Source organism: Nyctereutes procyonoides, unplaced genomic scaffold (genome assembly GCF_905146905.1).
Source record: "Nyctereutes procyonoides isolate TBG_1078 unplaced genomic scaffold, NYPRO_anot_genome, whole genome shotgun sequence".
Lineage (NCBI taxonomy): Eukaryota > Metazoa > Chordata > Mammalia > Carnivora > Canidae > Nyctereutes > Nyctereutes procyonoides.
The window spans coordinates 15,538,169-15,563,548 of NW_026575036.1; the positions used below are offsets into that span (position 1 = coordinate 15,538,169).

General features: G+C 38.1%; 1 protein-coding gene across 3 annotated transcripts in view; it reads left to right on the forward strand.

Moving 5' to 3' along the window:
- The window catches only part of BICD1 (BICD cargo adaptor 1), a 226,012-nt gene that overhangs the window by 19,376 nt on the left and 181,256 nt on the right, over positions 1–25,380 (forward strand). The gene's annotated exons all lie outside the window — the stretch shown is intronic.

Genomic DNA, 25,380 nt, shown 5'->3' on the forward strand with positions numbered 1-25,380 from the left:
CAATTTAGGAGATGAAATACTCCATATTTGTTTGAATTTTCAAATTCTTATGGACTGCAATTTGGATGTTGTTGTTCTTCTTCTTCATCTTTTTTTTTTTAAGATTTATTTATCTAAGAGACAGAGAACACACCTATGTGCACATGTGTATGGGGAATTGGGGCAGAGGGGGAGGGAGAGAAAGTCTTAAGCAGACTTTTTGCTGAGCTCAGAAACCCACGGATGCTTGATCTCACAATCCTGAGATCAGGACCTGAACTGAAACCAAGGGTTGGACACTTAACAGACTGCGCCACCCAGACATGACCCAATTTTGATGTTCTACTTTTTAAATTTTTAAAAAAGATCTTATTTATTTATTAATGAGTGACATAGAGAGAGACAGAGACATAGGCAGAGGGAGAAGCAGGCTCCCTGCCGAGAGCCTGGGATCATACTCTGAGCCAAAGACAGACACTCAACCACTGAGCCACCCAGATGTCCCTTGATGTTCTGTTTAAAAGACCATTTTAAAATGTGTCTGCCAAAAGCATTTAACATTTGGAAAGGACTCATGACTTTGATAGATAAACAAGCATCATCCTATAGTTATAATGCTCTGTGATGTAATTTACTGGACTTAAGTTGGCTACGTTTCATAATACACATTGAGTATATAGCCATATTTCTTAGTTTTAATTTAAAAGCTAAACTGTTAAGTCATTTTCTTCCTATGAAATCAAGCTAGCCATATACACTCTTTTAATATTTTGTGAAGCCAACCTCATCTGGTTATTAAAATGGATGTATTTTTAAAACTAAAGAGTTTAAAAAGTTATTTATAGGATGCAATGTGTGTATTCTAGATTAGAAACATGGAGATTAAAAAAAAAGAAACATGGAGATTATGGCATAAATATTATCTTACACTGGAATTAAAGTAAAAACATGACTGGTAGAAAGAACAGCTCTCTTTCCCCTCCACTGTGGATGTTTGTTGACTGGCTTGCGTTGCTAGATCATTCCATAGTACCAGGTGGCAAGGGAGGCAAGTGTACTAGACTCACGAAACACTGTCCAGGCTGTGATGATAAATGTGAGTCCATCCACTCCTGGAATATTGTGATTTAGGTATAATGATCCAGGAACAAATAGGTGGCAGATGCAAGGATACAGAGTTCAGCTCCCTATGAAGAAGAACCTTCCACATGGGTAAGACTAAGCACAGTGAAAATTAGCAGGCCTTCTGAGGAGAGGACTTGATTAATGGAGATGTTTAAGCAGAAGCCAAAAAGCTACTTGCTAAGGGATGTCCAGGAAGTGAGAGGCAGTTACTTGATGGATTTTGGAACAGATGCTGTCTAAGTTGTTTTCATAACTGTGGTTCTGTCATTAAATGTGCATACCTCATACATACTGCAGGATTAGAACAAAATCCTGATAACAACACTTGGACCAGTCCTGTGGCTTGCTTTTACAATGATTGCTTGGTTGTTAAACTCTAGGGGTGAAATACTACAGTGACAGAGAGCAGTGTCAGTCAGATTGGCCACCTGTGATCTAGAGCAGAGATTGTAAACTGACATCCCATAGAATTCAGCCCAGTGATTAGGAAACATTTGATTCAGGGAACTGCTGCTGCTGCTTTTCTTTCTCTTTCTTCTTCTTCTTAAATAGAGTCTTATATAAAAAGACTGGATTTCAGACCTCTCTCAAAAAAATTGGGAGATTTCACAAAGTCCTGGGCCCACATTCTGCATGACATTACAAGGCTAGAGCTAAGTGAGTCTCCTTCAGAAAGGGCACAAACCTCCAATTAGCCCCAGTCCCCACTATCTCATTTATATACCCTGTATTTCCCTCATTTACATTACCTGCCACTCTTCTATTGACATTTGAGTTTTGACTTTTTTTTTTAAGATTTTATTTATTTATTCATAGAGACACAGAGAGAGAGGGGGGCAGAGGAACAGGCAGAGGGAGAAGCAGGCTCCATGTAGGGAGCCTGATGTGGGACTAGATCCAGGTTCCCCAGGATCACACCCCGGGCTGCAGGCGGCGCTAAACCGCTGCGCCACCGGGGCTGCCCTGAGTTTTGACTTCTGATCTAGATGCTGACCCTCTCTTGCCCTTTTAGGGAAAGGGATAAAGGAGAAAGGCAAATCCAGAATGAGAAAGTAGAGAAGATGGAAAAGTATCTTCGTGCCTCACAGAGAGCCCTGGACTTGGATTAAGAGGGCCCCAATTTCATTCTGAGTTCTACCTCTTACATCTCGAAGCCTCCATTTCTTCCTCTACTCAACAGGAACAATAAACAGGACTCATGTTTATTTCCAAATGAGATACTATATATAGGAGCACTGGGTATATAACATTGCCCAAAGTATACATTCTAGTTAGCTGGTTAACTGATGTCTGTGTTGTCCTATAAAATCTAAGGTGACTATAATGTTTCCGTTCTGTGACTGTTGATGTTTGTTTCCTCTACTAGATTTTTGGTGTCTTAGTCAACTTTATGTCACCAAGCACTGACCTTGACATTTTGATGAATAAATGAATTTATGAGTGGATTTTGAGAGTGGTGGAAAAGAAAATAGAGAGAAAGGAATGACTGGTCACCTGCCTTCCCTTACTTCAGATCCCCCTCCCTCCTCTTCTGACCCTTAGGCTCCTAGTTTCGGTGTGAACCCTGATTTCTAGAAGGATGTCCAGCCGTATTGAATTGGACTACTTTGTGCTGGGTTGTACATTCTTTTTTATTTTTTTAAGATTTTATCCATTTATTCATGACAGACACACACACACAGAGGCATAGACACAGACAGAGAGAGAGGGAGAAGCAGACTCCATGCAGGGAGCCGTACGCGGGACTCGATCCCTGGTCTCTAGTATCATACCCCAGGCCCAAGGTGGCGCCAAACCGCTGGGCCATGGGGGCTGCCCTGGGTTGTACATTCTTAAGAAATTAAGGAGGTGGTTAAACATACCCCAGTTTCTTATTTAAAAAAAAATAAAGACTTAAAGATTTTTTTTAAGATTTTATTTATTTGACAGAGAGAGCACAAGCAGGGGAGCAGCAGGCAGAGGGAGAGGGAGAGGGAGAGAGAGAAGCAGATTCCTCACTGAGCAAGGAGCCTGACATAGGGCTGGATCCTAGGACCCTGAGATCATGACCTGAGCTGAAGGCAGATGCTTAACTGACTGAGCCGCCCAGGTGCCCCACAGTGTCCTATTTAGAAACTGTATGACAGCCTCATAATTGGGGGAGCTAATCTGTCATATGCCCTGTGGTTGTTAAGGGGACTGCTTTTAACACCAGTGTTACTCTTGCTGCTGAATTAGGTTTTACTGCACCATCCATGGTTAATGTCATATTTTCTAATGTAGACCCATGCTGTTTCTGTGAATTTATTCTTGTTGTTATCTCAAGAATTTTAAGGCAGTGTTTTTATGGTTTCTCTTTTTTTCTTTTTGTGTACAGCATGGTAAAAAAAAAATCAAAAGCTCTTAAATTAAATCAGAGTTTAATCCATGTCCCTAAACTAGATTGGTAAGCTGCTTTAGACCTTTTCCTATCCCTTTATACCCAGTCATGGCTCAGTAAATACTTGCTGATTGATTCTGAAGTTAAGGATTATTTTTATAGTAGCATATGGTAGACTTTAAAAAAATATCGGTAGTGGAAAACTTGTTGGCCTGTATCCATTTTCAGATTTTTCTAGAAGGTCTTATACCAGATGAAAAACAGCAGAACCATCTGTCCCAGTACTTTGGACAGATCTTAGCAGTCCTTGTTTGGGTTGCACTCTTTGTAGTGGATTGCCTTGCTGCACTGTAATTAAGTCAGCCGGTGGGGGTCCCTGTATTGAAGGGGCCCTTCCATGCTGGGTTAGTACCACTGCCTTTGTGTTACATGCCATGTTATTGTGGAGTGGGTAATTTTTTTTCCTGCATGGATCTTGATTTAACAGCAGGATCCTCTGGGCTTCTTCCAAGCAGCATCATGTTTCCCTGAAAATAAATGGTGGATGAATTCTTTCTCCAGGTTATGAAAAACTGTTATATGAACGCTTTTCTTTTTCTCATATTCAAAACAATGCTAAATGTTTATAATTATATTCATAATGAGTTACTTAGTTCACTGGCTTCTTCCTGTTTTGGCAAAGATGGATTTTTTTTAACATGGGAGAGAAATTTTATAAGGATAAAATATTTTTAATATGCCTAAAAGTCAAGAATATAACATCCTTATACGCCTCTCATTGTGGTCTAATAAAAGAAAGGCTATAAATGAGACTGTTAAAATTGGATTTGAATATCCTTTATTGGTTTTTTCTCTTATTCTTAACCTTCCTAAAGCCTCGTGTCCCCTCCTTCAGCCAGTCTTTTTCTGCTCACCCATTCTCTTATTCTGCACACCCCCTTGACCCCACCTGCTGACTTACTGTCTGTTCTCCTTCTCCATGGCAAGCAAACTGTCTTGTACCTTAATTTCTTCCTGGAATATTCTTTCCATCTACTCTTTTTTTTTCCTTTAAAGATTTTTTTATTTCTTTGAGAGAGAGTAAGAGAGCACATCAGAGGGAGCAGCAGAGGGAGAGGGAGACTCAGACTCCCTGCTGAGTGGGGAGCCCTGCATGAGGCTTGATTCCAGGACCCTGGGATCATGACCTGGGCTGAAGGCAGACCCACTCAACTGACTGAGCCACCCAGGGACCCCACCATCTTCTCTTCTTGTTCTTACTTGTCTTCCCTTGCAGCCCTTTGTAAAAGATATTGTTCATTTTCTCCCAAATCCTATAAACCTAAGAATTCAAAGACAATGACATATTCTTTGTCATATTTGTCAAAGACAAATATTTGTCATATGTCTTTGACATATTCTTTTCTCCTTCCTTATTGCAACATACAGACCATTATTCCTCTATCATTGCCTCTACTTTTGTTATGTACCCTGCCCATAGTCTATTTGGATTGAATAGCTCAATGAAAAAGAGTAGACTCAAGGGAAGAGATAAAATGGAGAGACATAAATGGGAAGCTTATCAGCAAATATGCTATGATATAATTCTATTACTTTTTAAAGATTTTTTTAAAAAAAGATTTTATTTATCCTTTGGAGAGAGAGAGCACAAGTGTAGGAAGGAGGGAGAGGGACAAGCAGACTCCCCGCTGAGCAGAGAACCCGACATGGGGCTTGATCTCAGGACCCTGAGACCATGACCCAAGCTGAAGGCAGACACTTAACAGAATGAGCCACCCAGGGGCCCCAGGGATTTTATTTATTTGAGAGAGTGAGAGAGAGAGTAAGAGTGAGCACAAGCAGGGGGAGAGGGGCAGAGGAAGAGGGAGAAGCAGACTTCCTGCTGAGCATGGAGGCAGTTGTGGGGCACCATCCAAGGACCCTGAGATCATGACCTGAGCTGAAGGCAGCTGCTTAACTGACTGAACCACCCAGGTGCCCCAATGCTGTTACTTTATGAAAACTTGTAACCTCATTCATAAGCACTCAATTCTAACTACATGCCTGAGTACAAAGCAGCTCCAAGAATGATCATATAAAGTTTGAATATTTAAATTAAGGGTAGAGAAAATATTATTCCATTGTTAAAATGCATAATTTCGCCATGAAATATCTGGTAAATCAAGTCAAAATGGCCCTGAGTTTTCCAAGAAACATTTCATGGTGCTTTCATTTCTTGCAGGAAATCTTCACAGACATAACCTTCTGAAGTCTGTTATTGCTCTGAGGATGTATTAATAGGAAAAACATTCGATTAGAAATGTAGGTTATGAAAAATGCTGGAATTGTGGTCACAAGTGTTATTGACCTATACACATAGGAAACAAATGTGTGCCTTCTTTCCTCCAAATCCCTACTTATTATCCAATAAGTATAAGTTAAAAACGTGGCATACCATACATTGTATTTTGAATTTTTAAATTATTAGTAAGGGTGAAAAACTTTCTTTCATGCTGTTTAACCATTTAAAATTCCTCTTCTGTCAGGTTGTTTCTGGTGTGTCTGTCCTGTGCCTTCTTATCAAACTGCATGTCAGTGCTTCCATTGAAAGAAGTGCCATAGTTTGAGAGGATCTTTCTTTTCTTTTTTTTTTTTTCAATCTTTATTTTCTAAGCAGAGTATTTATTTGTTTCAGTATTTTAAGATCCAGATCTATAAATTAAAAGTGAAATGTTAGGTATTAGTTTCTTTGAATGAATAACATTTTATGTATATTTCCTCATTCTTACAGGGTTACATGTTTGAGTGCGTATAGTTTTGGCATTTGAGAGAGCAGAACTGAAGAAAAAAGGATGTTTAAACCATATCAACAGCATGCTATATAGCGGAAGAAATGTAGTCACTTAAATTCACTAACTGGAAACTCAAAATTTTTCTGTGTCATTGAAATCTTCCTTTGAATGTACATGTTTCCTTGACTCAGAAAGGAAAACACGTTAGAGAGTTAGAGACACTAGTTACTAACTAGTTACACTAGTTACCTCCTGTTTCTGTAAAAGTCTCTGAAATTCAGTGTCTCTTACCTTTGGAGGGATTAAAGTTCAGAACCATGGTGCTCTATTTTGCTTTTTTGCCGTTGGCCAAGTGGTTACCTTTTCTGAGCCCTTGGCTTTCCATCTGTGAACATAAGGTGTTCCATCTGCCGTTTTAAAGTGAAGATTTATAATGCAAACAAGATACCATTTTGATCTTACATTCCTGTTTTATTAGATTCCAACTTAAAATAAGAAAATGGAATTATTCAAGACCTTATTATCTCATTTATATAGCTTATTCAGAATTTATATTTCTGATTTATTTTGTCCTGATATCTGCTTTTGACTGATATGTCATTTTTTTGTTGTTGTTAGAGCTTTAAAAATGTATGAAATGATATCTCAAAACAAAATCTTGTATTTGTAATGCCCAGTGAGAAATCTGATTTAGATGCCTCTTCCTTTGGATAACTTCAATAACACCATAGTATCCTGTATGTGTTGGTTTCCTAAACTTATTTTCTCCTGTGAGCTTCATGAGTCAGTGATCCTGTCTTGTTTTTGTCTCTCCCTAGGAACTAGTGCATGGTATGTGATCAAACAAATGTTTGTTGAATGTATGAGGTAAATAATAGTCTAGTTTAAAAAAAAATGGTATAAACCTTATCAGTGTTTTTAGTTTTCCAGAACAGAAATGATAGTGGATTCCTCTTAAAAAGAGAGGGAAAGTTATAATGAAAAACCTTTTCTGCATAATGGCCAACTTTTCAAGCATTGGGAGGCAGAACTGTGTCATAAGGAGGAGATGGCTTAAGACAGTAGGGTTCCCACGTCAGGACAAATTGTATGAAACTGCCTTTTTTAGATCAAAAAAGATAGGGTGAACCGTGTGGAATTGCAGTGTTCTAATATATTGATCAAAAAGGTGTGAGTGTGAGGGCTTAAAATTTAATCCATTTGAGGATGGACCTTTGTTATCTGGGAACAACTGACATACAGAAAAAATAAATTCACTTAAAAAATTGGGAACAACGCTTCATAGTAAATAGTCAAGAAAAGGAAAAGGACTGATTGGAATTTTTTCTTGAAATATATGAACATATGAAGATGTTGATAAAAATAACAATCAACTGATTCTTCAAATTAAAAATGAATGACATTGTTATTTATGACATGCAGCCTTAACTTCAGATCTTTAGATCTCAGGTTACATTTGAAGACTTAATTAACTTTTCCAAGGCTTTATTTATTTATTTATTTTTTTAAAAATATTTTATTTATTCATGAGAGAAGCAGAGAGAGAGGCAGAGACCTAGGCAGAGGGGGAAGCAGGCTCCCTGGGGGAGCATGATGTGGGACTTGATCCCAGGACCCTGGAATCACGACCTGAGCCAAAGGCAGACACTCAACCACTAAACCACCCAGGTGCCCAATATAGACTGTCCTTTTAATTTTATTTTTTTTCAGTTGTTAGCAGTCTAACACTTCCAGATCCTTGTCTATCAGGGACTTTGTGTGTAATTGGAACCATCTTGTATGGACTTCATGAAATCTTGCATGTGGCATGATTTGAAATTTCATTGTGCATTCAGTTTGCATTGCCCTTGTGTCCACAGCAGCATTCCGTACTCAGCTGTGGAGTCACTAATTTCACAGGCTATAAATAGTTCTCTCTACTCAACCCATTCCCCTTATCTTGCTTTATATTTCTTCATGGCATGTGTTCCCTACTGGTGATAGTTTTTTTTTGTTTGTCCTTTGTTTCCTCCCATCCAATTTCCAGAATATCTGGTCTTATATGTCTGTGCAGCCTTTTAAAATAAATCTTTAACTATAAAATATACCATTATATACAGAAAAAGTACACAATAAGGAAGCACAGTTTATTTAAATAATTTATATAAGCCACTCTTCACATAGCCATCACCCAGGTGAGGGAAATAGAATATTGTGACTTCCCCAGAATCCCTTCGTGCCCCTCCTCAATTGCAACTACCCCCACCCCAGGTAATCCATAATTTTGTCATAGTAATTATCTTGATTTTATGTTATAGTTTTGCTACATGTGGTTTAGTTTTTATCTGTTTTTGAACTTTACATGAATAGCATCATATTATATATATTTGTTCATACCATATTGCTTTAACATGTTCTGATAATCTCCTGGTTGTTGCATGCAACAGTAGTTATTTCATTTAATTACTATATAGTAACCCATTGTCCTATTTATCCACTCTTTGGTTGGTGGACTTTTGGGTTACTTTTATTCTTTGGACGATAATGAACAGTGCTGCTCTGAATATTTTGCACACATAATCCCTTATATAAGTTTGTGAATTTCTAGGAGTGTAATTTCTGTCATAGAATATGCCTATCTTCAGTCTCATCATGTTTCTTAAAGTGATGGTACCAATCTATAAAACAGCAGGATATGAGAATTCTCACATTACTGGATATTTTCAGATTTTAAAGTTTTGCTAATCTGGTAGGTGTAGAATGGTATCCTATTGTAGTTATAATTTGCATCTTCCTGATTATTAAAGAAATTCAGTAACTTTTCAACTTTTCAAATATTCATTTGAATTTTCTATTTTATAAAATGCCTGTTTAAGTCTTTAGCCACTTAAAATATTAGGTTATCTGTCTTTATATACTGGCATATAGGAATTCATTGTATATATTCTGGATCCTAGTTCTTTATCATTTACATGTGTTGCAAATATTTGTTCCTACACAGTGGCTTGTCTTTTCATTCCTTTTGTGATGTCCTTTGATAGAATTCCTAACTTTAATTAATGTAATTGAATTTATCGGTTTTTCCTTTGTTGTTCATGTGTTTTTGTGTCTTCTTAGAGAAAGTCTTCCCTATCTTGAGGTTTTACATGTAATTTTTGTCTTCCATAATTAGTTCTTTAATCTTGTATTACTGTAAGTATAAATGAATCGGGACCACCTTTAATCCACAGTAGTTGAATTGCATCTATAGAAGCTTGAGTTCATAAAAGATTCTTTCCAAGGTTTAGCGTATCACAGTAGGATGATGACTTTTTTTGCTAGGGAAATCCTATATTCTCCTTTCCCACTCGCAAGAACATTTTTCTAAACGAGAAATCAATGTACAAAGATATAACTCTGTAGTAGAAGTGAACACCAAAAGTAAGAAACATTTTCTCATATAGCCCCGGGCTTCATCTGGGCTAAATGAAGAATCACTAGGAGATGTTACATAGTGAAATTAATCCACTTGTGGTAAAACCACTTGGTAATTGCTTTCACTAATCAAGGCAGGCTAATTTCTATCTACTTGCATAGCAATGTAAAAAATCTATTATCTACTGAAACCTCTTATGTAGCAAGTTAAACTCTTATTTCTTTCATGAAGATTAAATTTTAATCCAAACTACTCAGAATCACTTTCTTGTCCTCACCTTTCAGATACCTGCACCCACTCCCTTATGAGAGAGGCCAGATTCAGCATCAGTCATCTTAAAGCCCTCTTCTTTTATATCCAATGCCAGGCCATTGGTTCAAAAATTTTTTTTTAAAGGAAAGATACCAACAGCATTAGGATGGGTGGGGCAAGTGTCATTGTCTTTTATCTAGGAAAAGAGTTGGCTGTTCCCCATGGTTCCCGTATGGTTGAGTAATATGCATAGACAAAGAGAGACTTAAGTTTTCTTGAAAGCAGTATTTTTAATTCTTGTCAATGTTAATCAGTACCACTATTCGTATATTATTTCTGCATATTTTAGCACTTGGTGTTAAACTACATATTTGTTCTTTGTTTCTGCTCAGGGACTGAGTAAGAGAAGAAGGAAGTAAAGGAGCCTTAATGCCAAGAACAGTGCCTATAGTTCCACATCATTGAAATTGCGAGAAAGGCTCTCTGACACAAGTTAATGGTTATATGAGATGACAAAAAATGGTAGAGGAAAAGGCCATGGAGAGGTACAAAGTAGGAAAGACAAAAAGATTCATTTTTGCTATTAAAATCCTATGTCTATATTCCCAAATCTCTTTTCTTCTTTCTTTTAAAGACAATGATTTATTGAATACCAATTAAATTACCAGGTACTATGTTAAGCCCATTTATTACAGAGGAGATCCTGAAAATCTTTAAGTAGTTCCTGGTCTTAGAAGAGGGAAGGAAGAGGGAGATGCCAAAATAATTAAAATACATGAGAATTTGCAGAGTGCATTGGAAGCACAAAAAGCCAATAATTTTACACAGAGAAAGTGGTTTTTGAGCTGAATCTTAGAGGATTAGGTTGATAGGATTTGATGATCAATTAGATTTGAGGGACTAGGGAGAATGAGTTCATTGTTTGTTGAAGTCTACAGTGAATATTATGTCTACAGACACAGGGTTTTAAAGAGAAAGGCTTAGGACAAAGTGTCAGATGACAGCAGATTTCTATTTTCTGTATATTTATGTATCAGGATAATTCATGAACAGACACCAACCCTCATCTTTGTGAATAGATTGTTCATGTCATATTTACTTTTCATCCAGTCTGAGTTGACAGCTTTGGTCATAGTGAATACAGAGCCAGCTTCTCCTTCAGCGAGTGTTTGGGTGGAATGATTTCAAAGGAGTTCCTCCTCTTGGTTCTTTTTATTTTTTCTTTGATTTTGATTAGAACTCTCTGCTTGTCTCATACCTTCCTGATCAATTGATGCCTAGAAAATTTGATATCCTACATGACAGACTTGTTTTATCATTAAAAGGGGCTTTTAAAATGGTAATGACCCTCGACTCAAGGCCAGTTTAGTTTTGTTGAGGTGAAAATCACTATTATAATCAGAGTCTCTGATTTAGTGAGAAAGATAAATTTCTGGTTAAATAATGAACGGAGGGGATCCCTGGGTGGCTCAGTGGTTTAGCACCTGCCTTTGGCCCGGGGCATGATCCTGGAGTCCTGGGATCGAATCCCATGTCAGGCTCCCTGCAGGGAGCCTGCTTCTCCCTCTGCCTGTGTCTCTGCTTCTCTCTCTCTGTATCTCTCATGGATAAATAAATAAAATCTTAAAAAAAAAAAAACGGAGACTCAACAGGTATGCTGAGAATGTTTTATTCATTTCACTAGATCATGTTTAGTTTCTGTGGTGGTATTAAATAGCTGTGTTTTCAGCTAATTGTGTTAGCAGCTATGCATCTAGCAAGTGTTTTCTAAGCATCTGTTATATGTGAAGCACTGTACTAGGTGTTATTGAAACAGAGATAAGCAAAACAGGCATGAATCTTGCCCTTTTAGAACTTAAAGTTGAGTGGGAAAAATGCAAGTAGTCAATTTTCCATATTTATAATTACAAATAAAGGTCCCTCCTAACCCATTCATTATTCCTTTCTAATCTTCTTAATTATACTGTCTGTATTAGTTAACAGTCATTTGCCAGGCTTATTTAGCAACTAACTTTGCAATTTTCTCTTGCACATCTTTGTTAACAATTAATGTTACACGGTCACTCTTTCATATTAGCCAAAGTGCCTCACAACCATGATGGCTTCTAAATTATCAATTTGGGAAAGCAGGTGGATAGGGCAGCCGTAAACTGAAATAGAGAATGTAGGAGAGAAAATTTGAGACTAAGGAAAAAAATTGTTTTGAACACACAGAGTTTGAGGGAACTCTGAGACATTGGCGTGGAAGTAGTGAGTAGGCTGATGCAAATACACTTCTGAATCTCAGGACTGACTTAATAAAAAACCAAGACAATTAACAATGAGGAACCAATCACATGTATCTAGCTCTGGTTATGATTTCAAGTCATGTATGTAAATCATTCTTTTTTATTTTTTAAATTAAAAAAAATTTTGTAAATCATTCTTGAAGTCACCGAGTGAAGAGATGAAAGAGAAGGACAAGAGCTGTGGGTAGACTCCTGGGAATAAGTCCTTCAGGGCAGGCAGAAGCAGAGGCTGCAGCAAAAGCCCTAGAGAAGTGTGGTGGGAGAGCTAAGAACATGACCAGGAGAGCAGACAAATGGATACCAACTCTGGAAACATTTTGACAACCAGATACCAATGCTACAGAGAGTCTCAAGACAGATGGACACTGGAGAGCAAGTTGGATTGGGAGGTTCATAGGAATAGGGTGGAGAATCCTGAATTCTGAAATTCACAGCTCTCATTTCACAGAAAAGGACAGTTGGGTGGTGTTTTTTTTTTGTTTTCCTTAACCATCACTTTGGATATTTGATTAATTATCGGACAGCTAAACTTCCAATTTCTCGGTAGTTAAAATTTACCAAGAAGAATTTCTACATTTTTAAAGTTAAATCACTTGTGATTAAAATCATTCAAGTTCATTGTTTACCTCACTGCTCATTCAATTTCTTTGTTTTATTTTCTGTTTTCACATCTGCTTCAAGGTACTCTCTTTAGAGTCTCTATGGTGATAATTTTTTTTAAAAGATTTTATTTATTTACTCATGAGAGACACACACAGAGAGAGAGAGAGAGAGAGAAGTAGAGACGCAGGGAGAGGGAGAAGCAGGCTCCATCCAGGGAGCCTGATGTGGAACTCGATCCCGGATCCTGGGATCACGCCCTGAGCCAAAGGCAGACGCTCAACCACTGAGCCACCCAGGTGTTCCTCTATGGTGATAATTTTTAAAAAGCTTTTTCAAGTTTTCTAGAAACATGCATAAGTACACAATAACTTGGTGAAAATGTGGACAGTAAGTACATGGGTGTGGCGATGAAGTTCCTGCTATGAACTTAGATAAGGAATAAGATGAACAATTAACAGGCTAGAGAAGGAAAAATCTCAGAGACAGATTGGCTCCAGATCAGCAAGTTTTGTCTACAATCCTAAGGAAAAAAAAAATCTTAATATTATATCAAGACTACAGCAATCAGAGGTAGGGTTGTTTAAAAAGGGAAGGAGAGAACAAAGAGAATTGAGCAGCAGATGTTGGCAGTGTGCACTGAGCAGGGGTGGGCACCCTGTCTGGCTCCTGCGGTGGCCCGTTCTGCCAACAGGCCTGTGCTGTGGAGACAGACATCCTGAGCTTTCAGAGCCTGATGCCATTAACATTTGGATCAGGCAAATTTCCTGTTGACTTTGACTCTGTGCTCCTTCAACCCGGGCCTGGTTAACTGGTTGCTGGAGAGCTTGCCTTTGAGGAGAGAATGTGATTTTCCTACTGATATCCTTCTCTGACCTCTTGGCAGTTATATAATTTTTGTTGTAAAATAAATGTCTGTTTCGTGTATCAATCCCCTGGGGGTTTAATTCACGTGTGAGAGCATCCATGAGCCTGAATGAGTCTGGGATAGGATCAAGTTTTCCTGGTCCACGGCTCATGATCTGAATCATGTCAGATTAAAGTCCGTTAAAGTCTCTTGTCAGGTAGGCAGGCACGCAGGTTCATTTCTGGTGAAACTCCTCCATATTACCATACAACCTTCCTCTGGGAGTTTTCACAGATGACCATTATTTTTCTAAAAAACGGTAAAATCTAATGTAGTAAGACTTAATTCTTTTGTAAAGATGTAAAACAGGTATCTTCTGTGAGATGAATAACTAGGCATTTGAAGCATGTCATGATTGTTCACATATTACATTATATCTCCTGGTGCTCAACTGCATATGCCAGGCATTTATATACAGCCCAGTCATCATCTGAATAAGGGAACTATGATGCTCATAAACATGTTTTCAATATAGATCTTGAGTAATAATGAGACATTGTTGGCCATTGATAAAGACTATTCTTTGTAGTAATGGGCTGGTCTCTTAGGAATGATAGCATTTTACATCTATAGGTTCTTGTATGTTAAAATTCATCTAACTGTATTTTTTTAAAGTTTTATTTATTCATGAGACACACACACACACACAGAGACAGAGACACAGGCAGAGGGAGAAGCAGGCTCCATGCAGGGAGCCTGACATGGGACTTGATCCTGGGTCTCCAGGATCATGCCCTGGGCTGAAGGTGGCGCTAAACTGCTGAGCTACCCGGGCTGCCCAAAATTCATGTAACTTTATAAGAAGTTACATAAATCACTCAACTTAATCGCCTTTTCTATGTTTCAGTATGTGGATAAAGGTAGGGATTGCAAGAACTAGGCTTGGTGCCTGGGCAGGGAGAATGATGGTCTGAAAGGACACCCAGGGGATGTCTGGATGGCTCAGTGGTTGAGCACCTGCCTTCAGCCCAAGGCGTGATCCTGGAGTCCCAGGATCGAGTTCCACATCAGACTGTCTGCATGGAGCCTGCTTCTCTCTCTGCCTATGTCTCTGCCCCTCTCTCTCTCTGTCTCTCTCTCTCTCTCTGTCTCTCTTGAATGAATAAATAAAATCTTAAAAAAAATGAAAAGACACCCAGGTTAGATGCTTCTTTAGCTGTATAAACACATAGCCTGTTAACATCATTGAATTTACATTCTTGCTTTTCCATGCCATAGAAAGGTAAATTTCCAGGGCTGCATAACTCATCACTACTTTGAGGAGTGGTGATGGTAATGGCACTCCTGAAGTTATGCAATGCAGGTCTGCACAGCCTAACTTAGGTGCCTTGGGTTGGTCTGTGATAGCAATAAGTATATGACACGGATATCCTGCTAGAGTAGGGGTACTCTGCTATTTTATGAAGTAGGTAAGATGTGCAGACTCTTGCTCAGAGATAGTACCCTTTCCATAGGCAGAGAAGGCTGGCAAGACTCTTGGTAAATTCATTGATTTTTCCTGATAATTTTAGCCCTTCCTTATAATCTTAGTATATACTGCACTCTGCTTCTCAGCAATTCTGGTAAATCTTTGTACTTCACCAAATGCTCCAAAAAATGTAGGGTTTACTGGCTTATGTCTTCAGTGTAGGCATCAAAACAGATGATGGTGACATTGTTGGAATGATGTAATTCCAACAGTTGTAATTCCACAGTTGTAATTCCAACTGTAATTCCAACTGTAATTCCACAGTTGTAATTCCAACTGTGTCCAAAGACACAGTTGCTTAGAGATATTAGATTTCCAGGATGCCTGGGTGCCTCAGTGGTTGAGTATCTGCCTTCGGCTCAGGGCATGATCCCAGTCAGGGGATCGAGTCCCACATTGGGCTCCCTGCGAGGAGCCTGCTTCTCTCTCTGCATGCTTCTGCCTCTCTCTCTGTGTTTCTCATGAATAAATAAATAAAATCTTAAAAATATATTAGATTTCCTTGATGTGAACTAATACTGAGATATAAGTGACTAGAAATTTCTGTACAAGGGGGGTGACAGTGTAGAATGTTTTGAGACAGAAGTACATGGTCCATCCCCAGAGCTCCTCACACAGTGGTGCAGCTGTGACTCATGGAACATCTTCCATCAGTGGACAGGCACTCACCTTCTTTCTTAGTCTTTTTACTCTGATAGCCCTTCTAACTCTTCTGGAACCTCTGGCTGCCTGCCTTCCTGCCTACTCAGCAGGTACAGCTTGTTAATTACTAGTATACACTATGATTATTGGATTATGGTACAGCTTTCCTTAAATCACTTACATTTTTTATTCTTATTAATTTGGAAAAATGCATATGCCAACCCAAACATAATGAGTTGCACAATATTTATTGCAAGACTAGATGAATTGGAGGTCATGTTTCCAGGCATCCCTAGGCTTGGTAACTGTACATTATGGTTACTTCATATTGGGTGATGACTAATCAGACTTGATCAGAGATCTTCCCTCTGGGAGGGAAGGAGACAGGGAGAAAGGAACAGAAATGCCAGTGGTAGAAGCAGACAGCAGAAAGCAGAGGAGCAGAGGAGCAGAGCTCGAAAGCAACTGAGAGTGCACTGAGTCATGGAGTGAGGACTATTGAAGTAGACTATGAGGTGGGGGCATCCCTGCCTCTGCCTGGATATCTACTTCTTTTTTCCCAGCTTTTGGTTTTTCTTTTTCTCTTTCTCCATGCTCACAGTAGAAGATGGATGCTCCCAGTACCTGAGATTACATGTCTTCAGTTTAAGCAGTCAGCAGAGACAAGTGTTTTTTTTTTTTAATTTTTAAAATTTTTATTTATTAGAGAGAGAGAGAGAGAGAGAGCATGAACAGGGAGGAGAGAGAGAAGCAGGCTCCCTGCTGAGCAGGGAGCTGGATGTGGGGCTCCATCCCAAGACCTGGGATCATGACCCAAGCAGAAGTCAGACACTTAACTGGCTCAGACACCCAGACACCCCAAGAAAAGTGTTTCTAAATTTCAGTTCTACCTGCCAGGGAGGGTGGAATTGATTGGTATACCTGGGATTACGTGTTCGCAGCTGATCTATTGTGCTGTAGCCAAGGAGGCAGATTTGTGTGTATAAACATGGCTGCTGGGGCCCAGCCCCAAGAAAACAGAGATATGAACTGATAAGATTAAGTTCCCCTATTTAAGGAGTTGTTTCTATAGGCATATAACATAACATAACATAACATAACATAACATTTATTTATTTATTTATTTATTTATTTATTTATTTATTTATCTGTTTATTCTTTTGAAGAAATAGTCAAAGAAATACACAGCCACATCTGGTTAGATATGGTTGGTCATCTGGATCTATGAGGATTGTTCAGTTATGTTCAAGAGGTTCAGTAGGAAAACTGCTCTTAGCAAGTGAATAAGTAAGGTTACTGTGACAGAAGAGGAAATTAAAAAACATTAAGTCAATTAAGATGCTTTCCACATTCTCAATGCTTGAATCAGAGGATGGATTTAAACTTACCCAACTCCAAGATTTTTTTATAGGCTTGTTTGAGTTCATTGTGGACCTTATTTTAAACAGTCAATAATTTTTTTCAGTGAATATTTTGGACCTAATGCTTTTAAAAAATATTTTATTTATTTATTTGAGAGAGAGAGAGAGAGGAGAGAGAGTGAGCACATGCATGAGTGAGTTGGAGGGAGAGACAGAGGGAGAGGGAGAGAATCTCAAGCAGACCTCCCCTGAGTGTAGTAGAGCTGGACACGGGGCTTGATCTTACAACTCTGAGATCATGACCTGAGCCAAAATCAAGAGTTTGCAGCTTAACTGACCGAACCACCAGGTGCCCAGGATCTAATGCTTTTTTTTTTTTTTTTTGGATCTAATGCTTTTTAATGACATTCCTTCATGGGGTTCTATGACTCTATTCTCATTCTCCTCTTACGTCTTTTTCCTCCAAAGTCCCCTAAACACTCTATGTCTTCACTCTGTGAATATGGGCTCCAGTTTAGTCCTTCACCACTCATTTTCATAAGTTTTTTTCAGTGTACTGTGTCAAGGAGACGTTTCTACCCCTGACCTCTCATATCACTGTTTCTTTGTAGACACTGTTGCCAACTGAATGACAATTCAGTGGCTTCATGTGGCTTCATATGAGATGTCTCATAATGACTAACATTCCCCTAATTTTGTCTGTGTCATCAAAATTCTCCCATTTACTTAGGCTTGGTACCATGAACTCATCTTTGACAGCATTTTCCTTCTTCTTCATTGTCATTACTATGAACACAGACCAAATTCTCATTGAAATACCTTCAATATTCTAAGAGGGTGTTTTTCTTTATTTTTTATCTTTTGGCTTTTTTATTGCTTTGTTTTTTTAAAAACTCCACTTAGCTGGAAATCACACCAGAATTTCTTGAAGAATATTTCTTAAATATACACTCTCTGATCTCCATTACAATCAGAATCTCTGGAGTGACTTGAAAATCTCAAAAAATAAATATGAATTCTAGTGTAGAAAGTTTCCCAGGTGATTCTGATTGGTTAAGGATTACTGCTCTGGTCTACCCTCCTGTCCATCTTACTACTGTTAGATCAATTCTTTAAACATCACTTAAATCCTTCCTTTTGCCAGCAGCCTCTTCATGCTTGTCAGGTCAAGGTCAAGATCCTGAGTCTGATGTTGAGTGCTCACCATTTCACTGTGTGAATCCTGAACTCAGAGTAACTAGTGTTTCCTTTATCTGCCATGTTCATATTCAATCTGGAACTTTACTGGTCTCATTAAAATAATTCTGCCTTAACCTCTCTCAAGAACCACTTTCTCCACCAAGCATTTCCACTGATTATAGCTCATGTTGTTCTTTCCTTTCACCAAATTCCTGTGGTCTTATTGTCTGTACTTCTTATAACTCTCAATACTTGATTATGTACTGTCTTGTATGCATGAAATCTTTTCTGTGCAAGTAGATTTTCCATTTCATAAGAGTAGGAAAGTCTTTGATACCCTGTGCACAGTCTAGGATAGCCTGGTACTTTGAGTCAACTTAATTATACACTAAATAATGTGCATGCTGATGCATTATGGATAAACCTCCTGCATTATCCTGTATTCAGTTAAAATGATCTCATATCAGGTTTTCTCCTAATTTAAGCATTTTACCCCATATTGTTTCTGCAATTAGGCAGAAAGATGAGCATCTGTGAAATTAACCTTTTTGCTTTTCTTACTCTTATATGTGATTTTTAAAAACAAGCTCTAGTTTTCTTAAAATCCAATATCTTGAATGACATTTTTTTTCAGGTTACATATTTAAATTTTTTTTTAAATTTTATTTAATCCATGGCACAGATAGAGCCCTACAAGCAAATGTAGACTTTGTCCACAGATGTACCGTATCAGCCACTAACACTCTGTTTGCATTATTTCAAAGGCACAGCAATCATTTACACTCTTTATTACCCAGGGGCATTTCAAACTGTTACTGAAATGCATCCATCCCTGGAGTAACCATCTGTGAATGTTGACACCATAAGGTAGAATGATGAGAACTACGTCTAATTGATATGCAAGAAGGAGAATTTCAGTTGTCCAGCTATGGAGATTAAAATTCAACAATGAGCTGAATTTTATATATAGTATCTAGCTCTATAACTCATTGTATTAAGATTCTCAAGTAGAAATATAGATCTCTTCTCCATTCAGGTAAGAACATCTCAAAGTAAAAGTATCATCTTTAATATATGTTTATTGTAAAAGATTCAAATTCTACAAAGAAAGGAAGTTCTTATGAAGGGAAGGAGATTGCTGTTGTTGCCATAGGATACCACAATAGCAATACATTTCCTTCATATATTTGCTTGCCCTCCAGAAACAAAAAAGAAAAGAAAATGCCTTATTTTAATATTTAACCTATATTAAAATAAATTATTGGAAACAACACTTGTTCAGATATTAAGATATATTCATTTATATTGAATTGGTTTTATAACAATGGCTTAAAATCTTTGAAAATCTTCTCTTCCTTTATTATGAAATGTAAATGTGAAAAGGGTCACTTAAATTAGCTGTTTGGCTAGATGGACCAAGCCCTCATAGTGATACCAGTTCACTTGGAACTATCTAGAAATCCTACAGACCAGCTTATCCTGCAGAAAAGATATTCCATGGTGATTTATATGTCTGCGGACAAATAACACCTTTAAAATGCCCTGCTGTTGAAATAGCCCTGCTGTTGCTGTCCTTGGAGAGATCACTATTCTCCTGAGGTCTACCCTAACGGCTGGAGGTAAAATAGCAACTCCTGTCAGTCTGTGACAGGAGTGTATTAGCAGACATTTGTAAAGAGGCAACAGTAGACTCAGGCCTTTCTGCAATAAAATTGCACTTAAAAATGATTGCTCCTCTAGGGTTTTTGTATGCAGTACTAAGGCACACTGCAGTTCAGGCAGCAGGCAGACAGCTTTCTTTGAATGGTAGGACAAGCATGTCTCTGAGTGTAAAGTGCCTGCACTTGTCTTGCCTTTGCCAGGGAGGACACAATGGCATCTTCTCTTCTCAGCACAGCTCAATCCTGGCTCCTGGGATGAATTAATAAAGGGATATAGCCAAGGGCAGCTCTAGCCAGGGTTCAGGTTCCCAGCTATCGTATTGCTGAAATCTAAGGATGGGCTTAAATAATTGAAGGAAAGCACAGCGGGGTTTTATTGGCTCAAGATGAGGCACTCTGAAAGAGGTCTGTTAGCAGCATATTTGGCACTGGAAACCTAGATCATGTCCCCTAAAATTGCAATATTTTTTGGTGTTCTGGGCTCCAGATACTTACCATTCTTTTCTAAAGAGCTGTTCAGTGCCTGCCAGTTTACATGATTACATTTTGAAATAATGCCATGAGGACATCCCTAAGCTGTCTTGGTATTATTTACCACAAGCAGGGCATGTATGTATTTCAGAACCCACATGTTTAGATCAACCAGGAGATCTGCTTGTGACATAATCCTAGAAGCTGTCAAGACTTTTTTTATATTCTTAATAGATTATTTGAAAATTATTTGTATTTAGGAAAAATTCTCACTATTTGGATTCTCCTCTCCAAAGAGGGCAAATTCTGCAAAATTTTTATGTAAATATCTGCATATGTATAAATATATGAATAAACACACATGTATGTGTGAGACTTTTTAGTGATACTGTGTTTTGTAGTATGTGTGTGAGGTGCTATATTTATTAATGTGTGTGTGATTATGTCTCTATTATCTTAAGATTTGACAGTATTGACACTATACCATGTGACCTAAAAATAAATCAGGAAATCCTTAAATTTTGACTCTCAAAACAGTTTCTCAAACATGATGGTACTGTTTTATATTGAGTAAATGCTGGTTATTAATAAAAACAATAATTTTGGCATTTACAAATTAATTAATATTTTTATAGTCAAGCTAGTTCTCTGATTTGCGGTGTTCAAATTTGTAAAATGTATATATATTTTTTTAAGTTCTGTGGCCAAAATGGGGCTTGAACTCACAACCTCGAGATCAAGAGTCATGTGCTACTGACTGAGCCAGCCAGGCACCCCATGTAAAATGTGCATGTTAACAATAGCACCTATCTTGAAAGATTTTACGTATTGTCTATCTATGCATATTTATCTATGTATACATTTATACATAATTCTCCCTGAAACCAAAAATGTATAATAGAAATGTATATATACACATACCCCTTCTACATGTATATGCATATACAGAATGAGTTAGTATATATCAGTGGCTGTTGACTGGGAGTAATTTTGCACTCTCTTCCTCCTCACCTTGGGGGATATTTGGCAATGTCTAGAGACATTTTTTTTGTCACAATTAGGAGTTGCTACCTGCATCTGTGTAGAGGCCTGGATGCTGCTAAATGTCCTACAATGCACAAGATAGCTTCCCAAACAAAGAATTATGTGATCTAAATGTCAATAGTGCTGCATCTGATTATCCCTGGATTAGCACAAATTAAATATTGTTGACCTGGATACATTCATATGTATGTGTGATATATGTATGCATTGTGTATACGTATGTATATATATACATACATATACTGTATGTATATATATATATATATACTTACATGTCACATATATATGTAAGGAGAGACAGAGACAGAGACAGATACATAAACATACTCTAAATGAGTTAGTAAATATAAAACACTTTGAACTGTTGCCTAGAATGTAATTACTGGTAGGTATGTGTACATTATAATTATTTCTCTAAACCAGAGGTCTGGTTTTCACAGACTTAAGAACCAATAAAGTTGGATGTTAATTAGCATGTTTTAAAAAATTAGATATTGATTCAGGTAATTCTTTAGAAATGACTTGTCTATTACAATTATTTTGAGTCTAGTCTTATTTTCAGAGATAAGGGCTTGATTCTAGCCTCTATATATCAATTTGAGTTACTTTTTATGCATATGCCTTTTTTATAGTATTCTTTATGTGCAGTTACAGACATTAATGAAGGACCCAGGCCCACTCTGATGATGCTAAGGAGTTTACTTTCTCTAGAAGAGATGAAATGTTGGTAGGACAGACCTCTTTGCTTCAGAGCAAATGCAGATGTGTTGTTACTCTTTTTGGATAGTTTGTATTAACAAATTTTTCAGAACCACCCCTAACCATTTTGGAGGGCCAATACAAGTAGACAAATAGAAGCCCAAACATTCTATGTCTGTATTTTAAAAGTGGTAAATTAAGGGTGCTTTCCATGTTTTTCTGCTTCTTTTGGAAGCAACCAAGATTCCTGTGCTCAAGGCTACCTATTGGATGGTATCAGGAGCCATCTGATCTCAAATCTCCTTGACACATTTCTATAGCCTGACTGCTCATTTCCTAAGTGTTTTGTCAATATCTCTCATTTTTTTTCCCCTGTCTTTGTTGGTCATAGCTTAGTGAATTTCACTTTAGAGATTTACTTTTTCACCTATTCACATTAAAAAACAAACAAACAAAACTTCCCCCATATTCACTGTGGTGTCATGATTAAGAGTGTGGGTTCTGGAGCCTAAATGCCTGGACCAGCCAAATCCTCCATGGATTGGCTACAAGATTTTGGCTAAGTTCCCTCTCTGTGTGTCAGTCTCTTCATCTGCAAAATAGGGATAATAATATTACTTTAAAGGGCTGTTTTGAAGACAAAAGCAAACGTACATATAGAGTAGGTAATAAGCTTTTGATAAATGTTACTATTTTTACTGAAGGGAAAGTAAACATAATTCTTGCCTTTACCTAAAATTTTGGACTGACCAAAAATCCCTTTGGGATTTTGATATTTTGATTTCTGGTGTTACAAAGGTGTGATATTTTAGCAGCATTATGAATTAAAATGTTTTGGTGAGTAGATAGGGCACTTTGCCCCATTTAATAATATTTGAGGAAATATTTTCAGAGTATAAGCCTATAGATTAATGTTTGGAACATGACTGGTTTATAAGTTGGGATTGTATTTGCTCACTGAATTGACAATGGGCTGATGTCTTGTTATCTGGGGTCAGTCACTAGGGTGGCCTCCCTTGTATCTGCACCTTCACAGCTTGTAAAGAAGCCAAGGCCTTTAGTCAAATAAAACATGTCACACAGTTTATTTAATTTTAATTTGGCCATTAATTATCGCTCACCTTTCTATGTACTGAGGGTTGGGGCAATAATATAGTTAAGGGGTTAAAATGTCTGCTTTGGAATTAGTCTGGTTTTGAATCTTGACTCTAGCTGTATGACCTTTGGCACATTACTTCTCCATGGCTCAGTTTCCAGAAGTAAGAGGAAAATAAAAATGATAGCTGCATGTTAAGGTGTTGTAAGAACTAAATGAGTTAATATGTAAAAAGAACACCTCTGACGTAGAGTAAGCACTCAACAAGTATTAGTTATTCATCTTGTAAATTCTGTATGTGAGAGACTTGGTCCCTGGTGTATCATAGAGAAGCTCATGCTGTGGATTTGTGAACAGCCCTCCGTGACTCGTTATGACTTCACTTCCATTTCTGTGAGACTTTCACACTTGTGCAGAGCTCTGTTACAGTCTCTGACATCCCGCAGCGTCGTGTTTGTATTCCCTTCTTTCCATTCCCACTGGTTTATGAGCTCTTCGAATGCAGGAACTGGGTCTTTGGCATTCTTTTCAAGGGGCCTGCACAATGCCTGCCACTCCTGATTAAAAATGTCTAAGAAATGTTCGTTGAGTGAGCGAATGAAAGAATGGGCCCAACAATTTGTGTGTTATTTGTACCTCATCAAACAAGTTTGGTTTACCAGTTTTCTAATGTCCAGATGAGCTGGTAAGATGTGTTTTTGGAGAGGCCAGGCGGGGAGAATAGGGGAGACAGAAATTGCTGTTCATTTATACAGAAAGCAAAAAGTGGCTACTAGGCTAGCAGGGAAGGAGGGAGAAAAACTATGAAAAGTCTGGTGGTCCACAGCTATTTTGTGTAGACGCAGAATGCTACACATCGCAGTAGCCCCCTCCAGCATTCCTGTAATGTCGAAGTGCAATAACACAAGTGCCAACTGTGTCCTTCCTGTCCTGTTTGCTTTAGCCACATTATCATCCTTCTGTTAGTGCAGCAACAACCACTTGGTCCCAAAAGCCAGTCCTGGCAAGAAGTGTTCAGGGAGGATCAGAATCAGAATCAGGTGAGACTCTGGAATTGTCTTGCTGCCAGAGAGCCTGTATGTATGTATTTATGTATTTAAAGAAGCAGTATTTATTTATTTATTTATTTATAGATTTTATTTATTTTTTCATGAGAGACACAGAGAGAGATAGAGACACTGGCAGAGGGAGAAGCAGGCTCCATGCAGGGAGCCCGATGTGGGACTTGATCCCTGAACTGGGATCACGCCCTGAGCCAAAGGCAGATGCTCAACTGCTGAGCCACCCAGGGGTCCCGAGAGCCATTATTTAATGTGTGTCTGTCATTACTGGACACATGTGTCCCCAAGTCAAAGTCACCATACTAACCATTCCCTTGACCGGACTCTGGCTTGAACCCTGCCTGTTTACCTGGTGCTTTGACATTCTTCCCAGCTTATCTTGCCATTCCTGTTCTTGCTGAGGAAATAGGGCAATTAGTTTCTACCTGTAATTTGGGGTTCTTTTCAGGAGGAGCCGCACAGTTGCCCACTTTGAACACAGAGCTTGGGCCCAAGAGGCTGAGGTTCAAATGTAGACTCCACTATTACCTAGTTGTGAACTCTCCGAGCCTCAGATTTTTCACCCACAAAATGGAGACGATAATGCCCAGTTGTCACAAGTTTCAATGACATGTATGTATGACATCTAACATATACTTAGCATGTGATTTAGTCTAGCACATACTTTGTATTCAACAAATGGTAGGTATTATCCCTCCCACTCTCTGGATATTATCCTCTTCTGGAACCAAGCCTACCTTTACCAGGCAGCTCTGGCTAATCCCTGAGAGGCGGACCCCACAGCAGGGAGTATCTCTTCCCAACATGCCTTACAGAGCCTCTTTTGACAAGAGGTTTATAATACCCTTTGTAGTTAAGAAAATATTTCATTGTTAAAAAGCTAAGCTGATGCAAGCTATCTTTAAAAATCCATTGTATATTTTAGAAGTATTTCCATAAATATGGTTAAAATAAAAGTTGCCACTCTTAATTGAGGTTATGTTCATTTATCTGAAAATAGAAGTGCCTCACTTAAAAAAATAT